The sequence below is a fragment of the Mercenaria mercenaria genome, chromosome 5 (genome assembly GCF_021730395.1).
Source record: "Mercenaria mercenaria strain notata chromosome 5, MADL_Memer_1, whole genome shotgun sequence".
In the NCBI taxonomy this organism is placed as follows: domain Eukaryota; kingdom Metazoa; phylum Mollusca; class Bivalvia; order Venerida; family Veneridae; genus Mercenaria; species Mercenaria mercenaria.
Window position 1 is genome coordinate 18,540,161 of NC_069365.1, and position 21,210 is coordinate 18,561,370.

The 21,210-nt window shown below is 32.9% G+C and overlaps 1 long non-coding RNA gene across 1 annotated transcript in view; it reads left to right on the forward strand.

Annotated features, from left to right (window-relative positions):
• Nucleotides 1-1,318: 1,318 nt before the first annotated feature.
• Nucleotides 1,319-21,210, forward strand: part of LOC123558803 (uncharacterized) — an 84,872-nt gene continuing 64,980 nt past the window's right edge. The window contains exon 1 of the long non-coding RNA XR_008370891.1: nt 1,319-1,768. This is a non-coding gene — a long non-coding RNA (uncharacterized LOC123558803). The remainder of the gene's footprint in view (nt 1,769-21,210) is intronic.

Sequence of the window (21,210 nt, forward strand, 5' to 3'; positions counted from 1 at the left end):
ATATCCCTAGATTGAAGTGCAGAAAGCTGAAATCCTGAACAAACGCTATACACGAGTCACTTTCCGTTTCCGTTATAAAAACTCTTGGTAGTAATTGCAAATACGGTATGCATATACTATACATTTGTAAATGAACTCTTGTACCTAATAAAAGCGCGTTTATAAGAATAATTGCAAACATATGTCTTTTAGCAGTTATTCTCAAAAAAAAAGATAGTGTCGTTTAAAAAAAGTCCAAAAAGTAGTCCGCCAAACTTTATGAAGTCACTGACCTGATAAAGCAAAAAATTTATTTGACCCCTTGATTTTTGCCTTTATTTTGCATGAAGGTACGATAAATAAGTTCATATCTCACATTTCAGATTCAGATACAGAAGACACACGACTTTATAAAGATCAGTACTGTTAGAGAAGGTCTACGGTTGATAGAGAATTATTAAAAAGTAAGTGGCATTTTTCTAAACAAAACATCATCGTCAAATTTGTAAAAGACTGATTTGAATTTTTTTTCGTAAACTGCAATACAACGTACAATTTGAGAAATAAAAATAGAAAAACAAAAAACTTTCGAATTGTTATTGGCATCTGATAACTGTATTACCACCAACATGTGCCGGTCTGTATGTCTAAATGGTCGTCTGTGAATATACGATAAACTAGGTTTCTTTGATGTGTTCTGAGTCTGTGAGATCTATGCGACCGAAACTTACTGATTCCAATACAGTCAAACTCATCTAAAAGTTCTTTACATTTACAGGTGGTCTTTTTCACAGGTTACAGTACGCTATAAATATTTAAAATGGAAATGAAAGTAATTAGGTTAGGTTGTTCTCTGTTCGCAGGTAGCATACTGGAAAGGGTTGTCTGCATATGGAATTCATGGAATAAATTTTATTGACAATACAACTTTGTTTTCTTAAGTAAAACCTTAACTTATCGTAAACAGTATACTTTGTTTCAAAAATAAAATATTCTCAAATGCCGTTCTATATGTTTTTCGATATGATCAAATATCTTCGGATCATAAAAGGTATAGAATGCAAGCAAACAATATTATAGCAAACAAGGTTTAACTGAGTTATGTCATTCGTCCTCCGTTTTTGACAAGTGTACAAGTAGATTAGTTGTAGATTAATAACTTCATGCAAAGAAATATCACCTACTAAAAATGACAAAAAAGATATCAAACAAACAAACTGAGCTTTTTTGGGAATTATACAGAATTTAGTTCAGTTGATGTTGATATATTTTAAGATGGATAATGCTAATTTAGCGGCGTTCAACTCATCCGTTTTATCTGTGGTATGTACACGAAATTTATCAACTCTTAAGCTTATAAAGTTTATTTTATATGCACACATTTTGTCTTACTTAAATATGCCGATAAGGCGTTATCAGTACACAACAAAATGGCGACCGGTGGACAGTTAACAAAATCAGTGATCGAAGCATCAGATGTAATACACAATTTTCCGTGTATTCCGTGCTCTGAGGAAAGTAAAATTACCGAAGCATTGTATAAATGTGCCGACTGCCGGACACTTTTTTGTCAAAGATGTCTAGACGGTCACAACAGGTACATAAAAAACCACACTGTATTAGACGTAAATGGCATGAAACCCGGACAAAGTCAAAACTATCTACCTACATCATCGCCGACTGTAATACCAGTGGATATTTGTGAGGAACATCATGGGAAAATGATAGAGATGTACTGCGAGGAGCATGATGAGGTGTGCTGTTTTGTTTGTATTGCAATGAAACACAGGTATTTTTTTCTTTCTTTGAAATAAATATTAGTTGTCTAATATTTTATTTATTTATAAAAATTAAATATCTTAACATTTAACATTTATCATTTGACTAAAAAGCTATGGATATAAACCCTGAGATGAAAAAGGTAACATTAAATAGATAAACTATTAGTCTAGTCAAGATTTCAATACATGTAAGAGGTACAGACATTTTTGTTAGTATTTTGTCCCAAACAAGTTTATAGTATAATTTGGATCTGCCAAGTTCAAACATATATGTTGGCCATATGACAAATGACTTTTTATAGGTCAAAATGGAGGAAAACAAAATGGCTGCCAAATTAAGATAGATATTTTATAATACAAATATGTAACAGTATCAAAAATACCAAAACAATATCTGGGTTTCTTTATCAGTGCAATGTACAAATGTATAACATAGTAATAAATTAAAAAACAACACTTTTTCAAAAATAAATAGCTTTTGATCTAAATATGTGATCATTTAAGAGCAAAAAAAAGAGAAAACTATTGACTATTTTTGGAGAAAAAAAATTAAATGATTTAGGCGTTGTTATAATTGCATAGCTATTGTTGTATATGATGTTGTATCATAGCCAGTGCGTGCATTAATGGTAAGCAAATTTCTACGCAACGTTTTAGTTATCAATGATCTATCTAACAGATTGTTGACATTAATATATATTCTTTTTTTCGCTGTTCAAGTCATCATCCGAACTGTTGCATTTAAGTAGTTTATACTATGATGGAGCGAACAGTTTAACTTCATTTTAACCCTTACCCTTGACCTAAACTGACCAATACCGGCAAATTAAAAAAACCCACAGGTTTTAACAAATTACTGTGAAAACATTTGGTTTGGTAAATTAAAAAAATACACAGGTTTTTAAGTTAAAAGAAAACATATATTTTACCCTTAAAATATTTTAAAAACCTTAACGAGGGAGCCCGCCCGCTTAGCTCAGTAGGTAAGAGCGTTGGTCTACAGATCGCGGAGTCGCGAGTTCGATCCTCGGGCGGGGCGTATGTTCTCCGTGACTATTTGATAAACGACATTGTGTCTGAAATCATTAGTCCTCCACCTCTGCTCATTCATGTGGGGAAGGCAGTTACTTGCGGAGAACAGGTTTGTACTGGTACAGAATCCAGGAACACTGGTTAGGTTAACTGCCCGCCGTTACATGACTGAAATACTGTTGAAAAAACGGCGTTAAACCCAAAACAAACAAACTTAACGAGGGCTTTAAATCCGGACTGAAAACAATTTACAGAATAGTTTTAGCTTCCAGTTTAAAGCCAAAACTGACTTTACTAGCTAGTTTTGTATTCATATCTGCAAGCGTGAACAAAGATCGGTTTTCCAGCATTTATGAGAAGGATTTAAATATAGCATTTATGAGAAGGATTTAAATATAGCTTATTGCACCCTGTTTTCCCTGTAATTCATAAGAACTCATCACTTTAGTTGATTAACAGCGCCAGAACATTGTTTGCATTAATAAGCTACGGCTACTGTGTACGACGGAAAGAAGGAGAATTTAAACGACTAAAATGTAAGTTTTATTTTTCTTTCTTTGTACTAACTTCAGAAAAATATTTATTTGTCTAACTATTTACCCGCCATTTGAATATTTTTATATTGATGTAAACATCTATGTATACTTTGCAGAACAGGTAAGTGGTACATGACTTTTAAAACTATAAGATTTACTTTTTGTATATTTGTTTTGTTAACGTTGACCTTATTCCATAGAAACATAATTTTCTTTTTTTATTTTCAGGGATAACATTTGCAGTAGCAACAACAACAACTACAAGATATTGAAGCATTAGAATTAAAACTACTGGGGAATAAACTTCCAGAAGTACCATCAACAAATATGAAACAAAATACATCTAAAACAACGAGGACACCCACATCAAAACCGATTAAATATAATAAAATTAAAAAATATGTTAAACTGTCATATTCAGAAGAGAGAAGAATCAATGGAGAATGTAAATACGAAGAAGGAGAGCCAACAGTGGATAAATGTATTGAACCTTTGAACACACTTGATAAATTGATTAACTCTGACAAACGAAATGTAATTTTAAATTCTACCACAAAAGGGGATGTTTTGAAAGATTTAAAAATATTATCAAGAAAGGAAGGACTTATGAAAATACTAGAAAAGCATGGTTTCACTTATTCTTTATTGTAATTTTTAATACGCTTATATCATTTTGCAACAGAACATAATAAAATTTTAAAATGTGCTTTATCTATTGAATATATTTACTATCAAACAAGTATTTCAAGAATTACGTTGCTAAATGTTGTACAAACAACCGAATCACACAACCGTATGATCCTACGAATGGTTGAATGTCATAATACTCTCATGTTGTTAGAATCACTCAACCGTATGATTATTGTATAATCCTACGCATGGTTGAATATCATAATACTCTCATGTTGTTAGAATCACTCAACCGTATGATTATGGTATAATCCTACTCATTGTTGGAGATCTCTAGCGGTGTTAGTAATGTGTGAAATAGGAAATAATTATTTGTTCATTATCCTTATGATTGTTAACTCTCAGTATTTTATACAATAAATCATACATTGTTATAACATCTTGTAACATTTTTATGAAAAATAAACAATAGTAACCGCATAATACACTTGTTTTGTCTTGATATTGTATGTTATTGTATTATACATTCGGGATGTAATTGATTACTTCTTTTGGTGGTGGTAAACCGAACTGGTCAAAGTATATTTTATCTACATAACAAACCCAATGTGTTCCGGGTCCGATAGAATTATCTAAATTGATTATTCCGCATTCGACCTTTGGTCCTTTTGTTTTCGGTAAATTATTTTTACTAAATACACCCCTAAAGTTTTAATTGCTTTACCCATTGCTCAATTTCAAAGTTAGAAATAGGTTTGTTTATAAATCTTATATGTTTTAATTTACATTAGGAATTCGTCTGTAAGGTCTTCGTTGAGAATCAGTCTGTATACCCTGGCCTTGTCAGTTGCTTGCAGCACCCTTACTACTTAACAAAGATGCAATCAAAGGTATTCCGAGACTAGCAAGAATTGTACCCATGAAACCACCGTCTTGTTTTGTTTTTGTGTTAATTTAATTACACCAGTTTCTCTTGTTTTCTTTGATTAGGTGTAAGATATGGTGATATCATATTTCTCTTATCATTAGCTACCAAAATCATACCATTTCCATTTATTTTACTAACACCAGTACTGGCAAGATCGCACAAAGCTCCAACACCTAACGGTCCTAATATTTTTGGAGCTTTTTTTGCAGTTACCGGAAGTACTGTTTGACCTAACAGACCCACCAAAGCTTCCAAAAATCCCCCATTTTGACCTTGACTGACCATTTGTATTTTTCCTTTGAAATTGTAATTTCTAATCTCTTCTTATTCCTAATAGACCTTTCAATTTCATTACTGAAGATAGCTTGGCACAGAAATTAATAATACTAAAAAGAACAACTCAAAACAAGTGTATGAATACATTACTATTACTATCAACCATTTTACTAGAGCAAGCAATTAATATCTAAATTCGCTTACATTAATGGTTGGCAGAAATTGGTCACAACTTCACATAAATGTCAATATACAAATACATATGAATATACAAATACAAAAGTATATGTTTAAAATGCAGATGTGGAGGCCCTGGGAACAGAGGCCTAATACAGTATACTTGACACAAACAAACTTCTTATTACACAACGTTAAGACATACTGGCGGGGGCTGACCTAATCGCCGAACCTGGGATCAGAATTCAACGGAGATCATGTATACAAAAACAGATATACAGAATCAGTGACTACGTTAAACGTTTGTATACGTAACATTCACATTTCACAGTTCTGGAAAACAAACACTGTCATGTCAATAAATCAGCATGTGAAAACTGCCCATATTCCATGTTAAGTTGTAACGACAGAAGGCAAGGAAGGTGTAGGCTGAACTTGAACACATAAGATGTACCTGAAAAAATAAAGAAAAAGGAGAACACAAACAAAATAAGGGGAGTGGAGGGTGGGATAAAATATAAACAATCGAGGATTCCTTCGATTAGAAGCAAAATCAACCCTGGCATCTATTTGCAAAGGACCTTCTTCTTCCATGTGCAGAACTGAAGGTACCTAAAGGAGATTAAATCGCCACAAATATATTAATATACCAGAAAGACATAAGCTAAAACGGGTCCTTACAACAGGATAGGAGCTCTTTCAGTAACCGGTTTTGAATGGTAAGCATTAAAAACACATTACTGAAGATAGCTTAGCACAGAAATTAATAATACTTAAAGGAACAACTCAAAACAGTTGTATGAATACATTACTTTTACTATTAACCATTTTACTAGAGCAAGCAATTAATATCTAATTTCGTTTTAATTAATGGTTGGCATATATTGGTCACAGCTTCACATAAATGTCAATATTCAAATACATGTGATATAAAGTATATGTTTAAAATGCAGATGTGGAGGCTCCGGGAACGAACAAAGGCCTAATACAGTATACTTGAAACAAACAAACTTCTTATTACACAACGTTAAGATATACTGGAGGAGGCTGATCTAACCGCCACATGTCGAGAATTTGGAACAACGTGGAAAAAGTCTTGACAACTGCCACCAGTACAGTAATTATAAATTCAAAATCCAGTTATAATCCAATACAATGCAAAATGATGGCACCCTTCTTTCTGGGCCAATACGGGCTGATACAATCAGACATTACCTTCTGGGCTAACTATAGATTAAGATCTGATAGGCTAACTAAATATTAAGATCTGAAAACAGTCATCCTTCTACAAATGCCAATAAGTTATAACTACTTTCCTTTTTTTTTCTTTTTTTTTTGAAGCCAACTTGCTTTATATTTATTCATTCATTCGATTGCTGTATTACCAGTATTATTCAATATATATACAAACCATATACATTAGCCTACATGACCAAAAACAAACATACTGCAAGAAATGGTGGTTTATTGAAAAGCGAACTTACTTATTTAACTCACAAATGCGCATTAATTACTTGATCCGTACTTCACTTTATTTTCAGCGAGATTAAGTCTGATAAAGTTGCTTTAACCTTCTGTTTGTAAGCAGGTATCATGAATAATAGACTCCTCTACGTGTTTATACTACATATAGTGTAACAGACTACATGAATAACTCGCCGCTTCGTGTACAGAAATCGTCTGCTACACCGCTAGCATGGATGTTTACACATGTCTATTTTTAACCATGTATTACAACGGAATGCATTGTTAAGTGGCAGGGGCCAGTTTCGCATTTGGCCCGGGTACGTTTTTTAAATAAAATAGACATATGTACTTTACAGGCATATATATTCAACTGGTTATTTATGATGTTTATAGAACTAAGGATTCCTGCGTACGAGTGATTATTGTGTAAAATAAATATGTGCATGTATCGACTTTCCTTGCTCCATGTAGACGGCCGGGTCTAAAACTTTACCTGAGGTAACGGAAGTCAGACGAATTGGAAACGGTCATCCATCCATCCAGCTTCAGCTCAAATTTGCGGAAAAAGTAAACGGTTATGAGACACTTTTCTTCCCACCATTATTTTCGTCTGGCAACATGCTTTAAAATATGCATGTGTTTTAGGTCAGTCATTTGCAGATAATACGGTACAGGTCGCGCAAGGTGTGCATTTTGGGCCATTTTTGTCTAAAAATTTAGTGTCCTGAAACCTGCGTTTTACTCGTTATTATCACAGAAGCAACAGAATCGGCAGACTGAAAATGTCACATAATGAAGCGCTATGTCTATGCAAGACATTCGCTCAACAATTATCTTGAATTTGTCGAAATCTGATTTTTTATGATTTTTTTCGCACTGGTATCAGCGCAGAGTTGTGGAGTTTTCAAATTTACTGTCCCTTGCCCCCTTATCAAAATTCACTGGGGAAACCACATAATTACCTGCATAAATTTGAAAGACATATTACCAATTTAATAATTCATATTACATTCGAGTATCGACTTGTTCTTTTACCTCTCGTTTTAAGTGTATACCTCCAGTAACACACAAATAGGCACCTCAATACTCCAGGATTAAACTGTAACAGGTCAAAAAAACAAATAGTCATTATGATAACTGCAAAGTATAACAGAAAAGCTATTTATCAATTTAACGTTTAAGCCTTTCGGTAATTACACAGATATATCCGTACAATAAATACAAACTATATTAAAAATAAGAAAATGATATCAGCCTACCTCCCTGCTATATAAACTGCATAACTGATAGATCTAAATCACTCAACAAAAATCTCTAAATACTATTTAAGTATTTCCTCACAATATCTAAATGGACATAGAATAATTACGTCCATATATTAAACATCAGCAAGTATAAACAATCGAGGATTCAATTAGAAGCAAAATCAACCCTGGCATCTATTTACGACCTTCTTCTTCCATGTGCAGAACTGAAGGGACACAAAAGGAGATTAAATCGCAATAAGTATATTAATATAACAGCAAGACATAAGCTACAATAGGTACTTACAACAGGATAAGAGCTCCTTCAGTAACCGGTTTTGAATGGTGATTATTAAAACAAAAGGTGGCGATCCAGAGTCATCATGACCCTCTTCACACATTTTAAAAATGGGTGGAAGGATAGCTTAGTGGTTTGCACACTCGCCTTCCAATCCTGAGGTCGGAGGTTCGATCCCTGGCAGCTACTCGGGAATTTTCAGAAACGCTTTCCAGTGTTTCCCACCCAACTAGAGGTGTACTGGTCAGGAACCCAGGCAAACCTTGCGTGTATCAGTGCTATACACTGGGCACCAGGCTGTCTATTTGCAACGAGTAGGCTAAGTTAGCCGGACAAGCCTGTATTTGATTTCTGATCTCTCTGTCGTGGGGGCTTTGTCTTACTCTGTCCCTCTGGTCAGATCGCTCTGTGTCTGTACTAGTAGAGGATGAATTATGCGCTTTGTATGGCTGCATTTGAACTATGTAAAGCGCCTTTGAACGGGAAATTCATCATGAAAAGGCCACTATATAAATCTGGTATAATAATAATAATAATAATAATAACACATTAATCTGTTAATTGTAACTGAATTAATTTTGTGGGTTCCACGTTTAAATTTTAATGATAATGGATTTAATTAAATTTTTGAAAAATATACAAAAACAGGGTGGAAATATCTCCGAGAAATGATAACACAGTCAACAGATACACAACAAACTGATATAACTTTTAGAATAACATCCGGTGTAAAAAACGGACATGTGTTTGTTTATTTACAACGACCTGATAAAAGTAATTCACAAGAACATAATCCACATTTATTAGATATATTTAAAGCTAATGCAGCAAATAACGATTGTAGGCTGAAATATTGCTGTCTTGAAGTTGGTAATGGTGTTTTTTTTTATCCTGAAACGGGATATACAAGTATATCAAGAATTTATGATGATGTTCTTAATTAGTCTCTTAAACAAATTAATAAAACTATTGGAAGTCTCTTAAATACGTCAAATTTTCAAAGTTTGTTTGGATTTGTTCATTTTAACTTAGAATTTAAAAAGGAAGGAATTGCAGAACATCCTAAGCATATTACATTAACAGCTAAGTTAAATGTTCCGCCAGGAGCTAATAACCGTGTTTACGCAATTGTATTGTATGAAGAAACAGTTGAAATAAATACTGTTGGAAATGAACTTGTTATTGTTTAAAAAATATATATTTGATATATAAAATGGCATCAAATTATATTGAACATAAAGAAAATTTAACAGATGGACAAAAGAAAAACTTAGCAAGAGCCTATAATAATAAAATTCCACGTGCTTTAAGATAAAAATATGAACAATTGCGTGGACACTTTCTTTTACTTTTAACAAAAATCACAGATTAATCAAGTTGAAAAGTCTATTAGGAATAAGAAGGGATTAGAAGTTACAATTTCAAAAAAAACAACAAATGGTCAGTCAAGGTCAAATGGGGGATTTTTTTGAGTTTTGGCGGGTCTGCTAGTTCGGACAGTACTTCCGGTAGCTTCAAAAATAGCTCAAAATATTATGACCGTAATTAAATTAACACAAAAACAGAAACAAGACGGCGGTTTCATGGGTACAATTCTTACTAGTCTCGGAATACCTTTGATTACATCTTTGTTAAGTGGTAAGGGTGCTGCAAGCAACCGACAAGGCCAGGGTATACAGATTGATTCTAAAGTATACTTTGACCCGTCCGGTAATTCTAACAACATGAGAGTATTATGATATCCAACCATGCGTAGGATTATACCATAATCATACGGTTGAGAGATTCTGACAACATAAGAGTATTATGATATTCAACTATGCCTAGGATTATACCATAATCATGCGGTTGAGTGATTCGGTTGTTTGTACAACATTTAGCAACGTAATTCTTGATATACAGATTTTAAAATTTTATCATGTTCTGTTGCAAAATGACATAAGCGTATTAAAAAATTACAATATGATAAAGAAAAAGTGAAACCAGGCTTTTCTAGTGTTTTCATAAATCCTTCCTTTTTTGATAATATTTTTAAATCTTTCAAAACTTCCCCTTTTGTAGTAGAATTTAAAATTACATTTCGTTACATAAATGCATGAAAGACCAATATTTGTTCACGCTTGCTTATATAACTACAAAACTAGCTAGTAAAGTCAATATTGGCCTTAAACTGGAGGCTAAAACTATTCTATAAATTGTTTTCAGTCCGGGTGTAAAGGTCTCATTAATGTTTTTAAAATACTTTAAAGGTAAAATATATGTTTTATTTTAACTTAAAAACCTGTGGTTTTTTAACTTTACCAAACCAAATGTTTTCACAGTAATTTGTTAAAACCTGTGGGTTTTTTAATTTGCCGGTATTGGTCAGTTTAGGTCAAGGGTAAGGGTTAAATTGAGGTTAAATGTTTTCACTCTATCATAGTATAAACTACTAATATAATTCTTGCAGGTGGCATAATAACATCAAAACACGTCAGCATCTCTGTCAGAAACAAAAAAAAAAAATAGCGTTACTGCAGTGAACAGCATAAAGAATGATTCTTATGTCAAACGCCCCGCGCTTAGCCTCTTATGCAACCAAATTAAGTTAGCTGGCAATTCTTACAACGGTTTCTTCTTCCTGAAAGCAACCAACAAAAACTAACCTTCTTCTGTCAGGGCTTGCATTATCAGCTCTTCTGATAAAAATATCTAAGTCAACTTTATTTGTAGGAAGTGCTAAAAGGCTAGATACGGTTTTTGGTAATGGAACATCCCTACTTTCAATTACTCTGCTCACTGGTTGATATGTCCTTGTGCGTTGTTTCCTTGAGCAGGATTGTATTGAGTGATGCCTATACCGGTCAAATAATACCTTTATTCTTTCATAATATTTTCCTTTGTTCTATACTGGATTAATATAATAAATTAGCATGTTTCTCCTTCTACGTGTTATCAGACATTGTATTTACGCTTGGCCATCCACAATATATTCAGACTTTCCTCGTACGTTTATTTGGTCACTCATTTCAACGACATTGACAAGTTTATCTAACAATATGGATTCTTTGCCCGCCTTGAGAGTTCCATTTGCTTCTGAAATGGATACTGTAACTGGCAACAATTCATGTTTAAGTATTTTATCTATATTTATAATATCTCTGCCTGCATTATATGCAGTCACTAAACGATACAGAGTATTTCAATCTGCTTTTAATATTTTGCCCTTTTCAACTGTTGACTTCGATGATATATCAGTGATGTACAATGAAGCAAATGTGGATGGACTGTTCTTCTTTATTGTAGCATGTCGCTAAACTTTTGATACATTCTCACTGAATTTATCTCCACTTGTTCCATGCTTAACTTCAGGGCAGGCAAAAGAGAAGAAAACTTTCTATGGTGTCAGTGGCAATGGCTTTAGTGTCTGCATTCAGCAAACTTTCACCTTGCAAATATGGATCAACAAGATTATATATTTGTAACAAAATTTATATAGAACTGATTTTCAGCTTTATTGTCAGAGCTTGCTTGTTCTGTCATATTTCTTTGTGCACAGTTATGTTTTAGTCATTGACTTTGCACATACACTTGGTCAGAAGAAATTATGCGAGACCTCAGGTTGTATGATAAAGACCATCTAGTCAAAGCTGTAGTGGTTCTCGTTTTACCGGGTATTCCACCATCTTTCTTCCAAATTGAATTCAACCATTCTTGCATTTGATCATTACCCACTTGATTGGAGTTGCCGTTTCACTGCTTTACCACAAAGTTGCTACTTTTGATCTCTTGCAAGACTTCCTAAGGCAACTGATGTACATTTGCCACATATACATTTCCCAAACGTGCACAATTTGTTAGATCATATAGTTCTATGAAATTATGAAATAATAAAAGCAGCATGCCCCGCAATGCATAGAGATATATATCCTAAAGCTCACCATTACAACTCTCGTGAACTGCAGAAGCACTGTTAATTTTCTCAGATATGTCCACCAAAACGGCAAGCTAGGATTTTGTTCATTCTAAACAAAAATGCCCAAGTGGCCTCTAAAGTTGTGGTTTAGCAATTCAGCAACGAGGTTTTCTATGTTCTCAGAATACTTCATTTCCATTAATGTCCCATGTAATTCAATGTCTCTCTAATCAATGTAAGTCAGTAATTGTAAAAGGAAATCCAGAATGCCTGTGTTGTTATCTTGTGAGTCCTCATTCCTCTGTAATAGTGATTTCCAGCTAATACCTTGCGCGTTTAACAAATGTGAGTAAGGTTGTCCTATTTGCCAATCGTTACGCCAATCTCAGATTGGTTATTTGCGCTGAGGGATTTACATTTCACGCAGACTAGTTATTTGTGCGTAACATTCGCGCAGCTCCTGCCAATATTATTACACAGACTATAATTATTGCAACACACTGAACAAAATATTTGGATATGCTTACATTTAAAACATTGTTGGTTAGCCATCAATATGTGCTTGAGAAATATATGTTTAGTGTGTTTTGAGAAAGCACGCTCATCAAAACTTTTTTGCGCACTCATCAAATTGAAAACGAAAAGAGTTTTTTTCACGTCATGGTCGACAAAATTTTCTTTCTTATGTGCGTTTTCATTTCTTTTCTTTCTGCTTTTTTTCTTTTAATGATTCTTATTTTTCTCGTTCGTTTTTTTTTTAAATCTGATGTCATTATTATGGACCAGGGGCCGTATTCATAAAGCATCTTAAGTATAAGTTTTGACTTAAGTTGAAGATTTAACTTAAGTTTATGGTGATTTCAGCTTAAGTCTAAGTAAAAACTTAAGTCCTAGTCATAAAACAGCTTAAACTTAAGATACGTAAGAAATGACTTAAGTCAGAAAAAAATAGCGTGGTGAGTACGATTAAAGTGTTGTTTTTAAAATAAAAGCACTTTAAACATAATTGTGCATGTTGTATCTGTATGAAATTAATATTGTTTTTTTTTAATGTTTTCGTCCACACTAAAAAACAAGAATTACTTATTAAGCTGTTTTATGAATAACAAATATACTTAAGTAAAATAAATTTTTTACCTAAGTAATACTTAAGTAAATAATCAATTTTTTATACTTATACTTAAGATGCTTTATGAATACGGCCCCAGGTCAGACATTGGAAATTAAAATTTAAAATTTTGCAAAACGAAAGGAAAAAGTCACCATTTACGACACATATTGCTCTCACAAAAATCCATTACAAATACTCAAATAATTTATGATGTATGCAACCTACTATTCTAGGTATAAGCTTGTCCCTGTATTCAGGCACTGTCATTTTTTAAATTATTAAGTTTTAAGAAAACAGCCTGGTCTACAGTTATAAATGTATATGACTGTCTTAGTCTTTCTCATGTATGTTATACACTGCTGAACAACATTGTTCTATTTGTTGATATCAAAAGCTGGTGGTTGTATGATCGGCATGTAGTCTTCTTATTGAGCGATGCGGGCGGCTGTCATTCTTTTGATAAAAATAGTTGTAATTTAATTCAACATTATTATGAAATACTGGAGTACTCTTCCACTAATGTTAGCAGGCAAAATATACATTAATTAATCAGTCCTACCAAAATGTCCGACAAGGTTACTAAAATCTAGCAGGGGCTATTCAGCTAGGCAAATAACCTGTAACTGTTAATATCCCATAAATCTCCATGGTCTGCCGTGCTGACATCCTCACATTAATTACCTGCTATTTGACCTTATCTTACATGAATTACCGACCACAAGTTTTATGCCTTTTTACTAATCGGCAGAAATTTATAGAAGTCTTATATTGTTGTCTACAAAGCAGGGAATGTTTTTTTTTTCATCATTTCCAAAGAGCTATAAAATAAATTTAGTCATATTTATTACTTTTTACAGGTGAGTAATAATATATTTTTTGTCTTTATCAGTTATGTTCTTCAAACAAAATTTATCTGGAAAAACAATTAGAAGTACAGTACAGTTATTTTCGAGAAAGTTTTTTTTTTATTATCATTATACACAATAAAACTAAGAAAATTAGTATAAGTCCCTACCTGTTTCACTAGAGGGTTTATAGTTTTACTACTTCCATCAGTTTGTCTGTCCATGCTTTAATACGAATCGGTACTTATGCTGCTACAGGAGACGATACATAATATTGAATTCAATTTATTCGCTAATTCTTATTTAGTGATTATAACTTCTTCTAGATGGCTTAATTCCGTCTACCAGAATGTCCTTCTAATTGTTTCAATAAGTGTACAAAAGAAAGGATAATGCAATTTTGATGAAACTTTCTATAGTATATGTTATGAAAAACATCAGGTGAAAATGCATGCATTTTGTTTTTACCTAGTTATGCAAATGTAAGAAACTGTATCCTGAAATGACTTAATAAGAAGTACATGAAGGGTTATTGTAACTTGCTATACTGATAGGAGGCACATCATTTAATTTTTGCAATGTTTGTACCTTGTCATGAGAAAACTTAATAAAACAGCTCTTGCAATAAATTGAAAAGCATTAGAGGCAGATCAATTAATGGACTTTTTTTACAGAATGAGTACACACATAAGGCATTTGACTATTTGTGTGGGAAAATTATGAAATTATGCGATAATTTTAAAAGTATTTTGGTTGTATAAAAATAGGGGATATTGAGAAGATAGTGACATTTATGCTCCCACGTATTTTAGCATGTCTTCTTGCACAATAGTACAAATATGGGCAGTCCTGTCTTTATTCCAAAATGTACCTTTAAATTGATAGGGAACAGATCTTGAGCGAAGCGATAAAAATCGGGACCGATCCATTTTCGTTAACATGCGATATACCGAATGATATATTTACTGTCGACTTGAAAATTGTGTCCTACGGTCCGTGCCATTATCAGACAGTTCTTTTTAAATGTTATGTTTGATCGATTCCAGTTGAGGCAGTGCTTTTTTCATATAATCATGACATAATTGTTTTCTTTTCTAAAGGTCAAGTAACACTTAGGATTAACTTACAGCATGTTACCATATATTTTTCTGTGAAATTTTAGTTGTCTCTTCATAGAAAACTGTTAAAGACCTGCTCCGCTACTATTCAAATTCTTTTGTGTGTATGCAACCTATGATTACAATAGGTAACAGCTGTAACGGCCACGTGCCACACTTTAGCACGCAAAACCACAGGTATTTAATATAGAATTTTAAAAGTAGACTCAATTTTGACAGGAGTCACTGTTCATAGTCAGGATTTTCATGCTTTTGTCAGTGGCAATTCAAGGTTAAAAGGTAGCACGGGAGCAGGGCTTTAAATGTTACCTATTGTAATCATGGGTTGCATACGCACAGAAGACATTTCTCTCTGTTTTGCAATATCATTGAAATAAAAATACTACATGCTATATTTCTGATTTATAATTTAAACTTTTAAAAAGCAACGCTAAATTATGTTCTGAGCAAATAAAGGCCAATTTCGTCAGAAAGTGTTAACTTTCTAGGTAAAATAAATGCTGTTTGTAATTATTACATTCAAAGTATTACTGGGCCTTTAAACTATTACTCCAATATGAACTGCTAATTGTAAAGATTATTTTATTAACTTTCATAGGTTCATATGTATTACTTGAATTTCAAGTGTGTGAGATTTCCTACAACATTTCAGTCAAAATACAACAATTGTATCTGTTTCTTGATTCCTCATGCAATAAAACCACCTGACCTAATGTTCATCTCAATGTCATAAGCTGACCATGGAGAAGAGTGCCGGTAATTTGATAGGGCTATTAAAAGCCAATCTAAAGATGCTATCTGTAACTCTCTGGCATTCCATGTTATTATAATTTCACGCCACTCATTAACCCTCTGACCAGAAATTCTGGGAGAAATTGAAATCTTGGACATTTTAGTAGGACTGTAATAGGAAAAGCACGCAAAAGTAACAACAATCTCAAAATTATGAGACAAATTGATCTTACCTGGATAAAATATGTTATAGATGTTACTCTGTTCATCGTAGACATGCTAATTAAGTTTTAATTTCCCAAATTATTTTGTCTTAAATGATAATTTTAAGACAGTGAAACTATTTCATAGAAAAGAAATCACAAATTTCAGCAAAAATTTTCAAACTAATACTTAGTTCATGAATGACGTTAGATATTTCTTTTTAATTTCTTTTTTAAATTGTCTTCATGTCCCCCCTTTTTGAACCCCGGAAAGTACACATATTTAACTAGTTTTACATTTTATTGATAGATATTTACTGAGAAATGATAATAATATTAAATGATTTATTAAAATATCTCCAAAGACAAACATTTTTATAAAGTGATATCAACGGAAATAAGAAACATATAGTGTGATCATTTTCACCCTAGTATTTGCCCCTATCAGAGGCATTTACCTGACGACCAACATATTTTGATTTGGATTCAGCATGCCCCAACCTACCATCTCCAAAAAAAAAAATGAAAGAAGCATGTTGGACCAAATACTAACATCATGCTTGTAACTTTTTTATAATGCCATGGAATAAACAAATCTATTTGTCACCATGATCTATTTCGAACGCGATAGGCAAGAAAATGATCGTACATGTCTGCCTGTGCAAGACAGTTGTTTTCCCAACCCTGGGTACAGTTTTGATTTTTCCACACTATCCCTCGGGTAGGGAACATCCCGTTTTACACAGGCAGGCATGAAGATCATTATCTTATTTGTGTTTTTATGTCGCTTTCTACCGTATGTCAAACAAAATTATACTCATTTGAGTAAACCTTGTGTATAAAAAACTGCAAAATTCTCTCTCTTTGAAAGTATTATTGGCTACACACGAAGTTTTAGTAGATTCTTTCAGTTCTGACTGTCAGATATTATATAACTGTTCCAAGTCAAGTAAATGCTCACTGTAAAAATTTATTCCAAATTTAAACGATTTCTGCCAAAATTTTGGGGTTAAAGTACCCCACTCACTCGAGCTACACGTAGGTAGGTAGGTAGGTAGATAGATAGATAGATACTTTGCAATCAGTTTAGGTTATAGACAACGTGCATACAAATGTAATACATATAAATCAAATGCTGTTTCTCAATAAAAAACAAAGACAAATATCAAACAGGGAATGCCACATACCAAAAACGCAGCCTCCTAAAAACGAAACCCCCAGCACGCAGACGCGTGCACCACACACACACACACACACACACACACACCCACACACACAAAGCCAACACATAAGGACAAAAAGAACAAACAAAAAAACACAGTGGGGCACCGCCTTGGAACGGTCAGTGGCAAAACACCACTGGGGAGCTTAAACCAGTTTATGGTGCGCACCCAACCTCACTCTTACCCCCACCATGTTCCAAACACACCGGACAGTGTAAATAAAAGTAATCCCCTCCAGGTGAATCTCTTACACACGTAATGGAAACAAAAAGGCATGGCATATAAAACACAAAAATGCTCGTGTATAAAACACCCTTAAGGGCCCGACGAAACAGGCCAGAAGACAAATATCAAAACAGTTCAGTCCTGGTAGGATTTAAAAACTGCTTATCATAGAGTCCTCCCCCTCTTCCGTCAGACGCAATCAAAGAGGGAAGCGTAGTGTCCAACTGTAAACGGGTTGAACACTAAACATGCGGTATGTCTCAAAACAGTTGGGTCGTAACCTCTTTTAATAAAACGTTTGATAATATTACCAAATACATTTGGAAATTTACCATGACCCAAGATCTTACGAAGTTTGTACACCACATCTCCATAAAAAAACGGGTTTAGAAATACCTTCTCGCAGAAGTGTCTTTAAATTACTATTGAATTTTAAAACTAAATCAGAATTACGATAGTAAAATTTAGCAAAATATTTACGCAATTTGTAATAACGGTAGCCTTGCTGAAGAAGTTTACTTGTAATATATTGATTACGTTCATTGAAATGCTTGACATGTCTACACGCTCTGGCAAACCGAATTAATTGAGAAATATATATTAATATTCGTATTTAGTATATTAATATTCAAAGCTAATGAATAAATCATACGTATTGACATTGCAAAGCACCTACTCAGTCAGTTTACAGCATTGCAAAAATGAAATGAAACATACATTATGAAACATACGTTACAAAGATTACACGGAATATTAAGTAACATTAAAACTAGGATAATTTTTGGGTTTCGATGGACTATGTTGGTTTCTAGACAGAGGTTTTTATATTTTCAATGCGTTGTTTTGATATTCATGGAAGGTATGATTCATTACTGAAATTATAGGTTTATATGCAATATGTGTTCAAAAATGCTGATGCAGTTCCCAGTGTAAATAAACACTGCACATTTTGAACTTATAGAATATCATATATATACAGTACAGCATGGGTAACGAAAAAATGTCACTTTTGGTAAAACTTCCTTCTTTTAATAATACTGTTTCTTTCACCATAGTGATTTTCAAATATCACTTATACTGTGGGACAGAATTTCTAAATTTCGCAATCATATTACATTTCTTTGACGAAAACATAAATGAGACTCCTTGTTCATATTGTGTTTATGGTATCATTGTTGTCTATTCTGAGTTCTTACTAGAATTCAATATTCTACTTTTAATACCTTTATCTAAATTCGGTAACGTATGTTTCAGAACTACACAACAGAACACATTATAACATTAATGTACATCATATGTCGGAAATATACTCTAAAATTTGAAATAAGAGGTTGCGGAAAGTCACTTTTTGGTATCAGTATCAGAATAAGTTCATCATACGTTTATAGATGCATATGAACATACTTACAAATTCTGCATCATTTGTTTGGAACACGCCAGTGGTGCATTGATGTCTTTATGACATATTTTTAAGCACTCGTTTTAGTTGAGTGCTTTGTTTCGTAGTAATATCATTAAGTCACATCCTAAAATTGATTGAGGCATACGTTACTTTAAATATTAATTACAACAATACCAATTATTCATTACTCATACGACCAACCAACAAACACATACGATACACGACTTCTTGATTCCAGGACTTGCTCATTTTATAGCGTTTGTGAAGATCTGTACTACCTGTTCATAATGTCAAGCTAATGTATAACTATAGATGTATTCATAAAAGTTGGGCACTGTTTCAGAGAAATACGCATTGAAAGGCTTTTTTGAAGGATATTGAAGGGATTTGGCATTGTGATATATCTGAAACAGATGAAACGTTCAAGCACCACCAAAAGGTACATTGATATATGTATCATGAATTGCTTGGATAGGTTTAGAACTGTATATGCTCATTTCCGTTTGTGTAATCATATAGGGATTTGTACTTTTAAAGGAGGTCGTAAATACTTATATGAATTGTGACAGAAAAATGCAATTTGCATTTAAACATAAACTTTATAAATCCTTTCAAATGTTTAAAAACATAACTGTTTGTACAATGATCTATTTCACTTGACTTTTAAAAGAAAGTGACAATTTCAATATATGTTCTATTCTCCATTTATTATTTATTGTTATTTTACTAGGTTACACTGCATTATGTAACATCTATCAGACAGTCCTTCTGATACAAATTGATATTACATTTTAGCTTCATTAAAAATCCTTTGAATGAAATGAGAGTAACATCTTTAGTTTTAAAAGAAATAAAAACAGCATTTAAATTATATTTTTGTAACGTCTTTTACGGTATGCATTTAGAAAATGGTGCCGTCGTGAAAACAAGAGAATTAGCTCATATTGGTAACGTAGTTTTCAATTGAAATTATTTGAACAAAATCAAATGACTTCTATTACAGAAATAGATCTTATCCGTATGCATGTTTGCAAACTTATTTCTAGCGGCTAGTTTAAAACTAACAGGACACTATCTTTATTAGATTTATATGAATATTCAAACTTCAATTCCTTGAAAACTTGATTTAATTTATAATACTGAATGTTTGAACAGTAGTAGTTATCAATATTTATACGTGGAACCAATTTCAGGAGGTCATTTTGTGAGTGGTTAAATCCTCTGCAACATGTTTAAATCAATATCATGTGATTTCCGTTATAGCTTTGACTTTTGACTTTCTTTCATATGTACATGTTTGGTTCAATTTAAGGCAGTTATTTTGAAATTTGGAAAATGGAGGCCATCTTTATTTGAATAGTCTGTGTAACGAAATAACCTATTTTGTTGGAAGTTTCACATACTTAAATTTTGGGTAATTTGATTATTACGTACAAAATGGCTACCTAAAAGACCTAAGCTAGCAAAGAAGAGATTCAAAGTCATCAAAATATGAAAACTTTTGTGGCATTAAATCATATGTATACTAATTTGAAATAGCTGTCATCTTGAATAAAGGGTCTTATTGCTGGATCTACTTACCTTTTGATGTTCCCCATCGTGAACTTCCTTGAAAATGTCTCGGTCGTATCAACTTTTGCAGTACTTTTATCATTTCTACTCCTCTAGCAAAGAATAGGTCGGTCAGTATGCAAATCGTCCAAAATGAAACACAAAGCATAGGTTTGGCTAACTGATATTAAGGTACAAAGGTACCAGATTTTTTATTTAATTATATTTTGTAAACATGATGTATCTGTTCCTTTATAAAGGATTAGAAGTTCTTTCGATTTCCCGCGTAAGTATATGTACTTATGTGGTGGGTGGGGTACATCAACCCCTACTTTTTACATTTTATTCGGTATATAATACAAAGCGTAGCATTATTTGACAACAAAAGTAAATTATTGATTATTTCAGGCATGAAAAGATAAGATTTATTATAACAAGTGTCACATAAATTTCTTTTTCACCATCCAAATCAGCGTTATCCCTTTACAATGCTAGATTGTATTCATTAGACTCCAACGTTTTTAAAAAATCGTCATTAAATTTTACTGACATGTTGC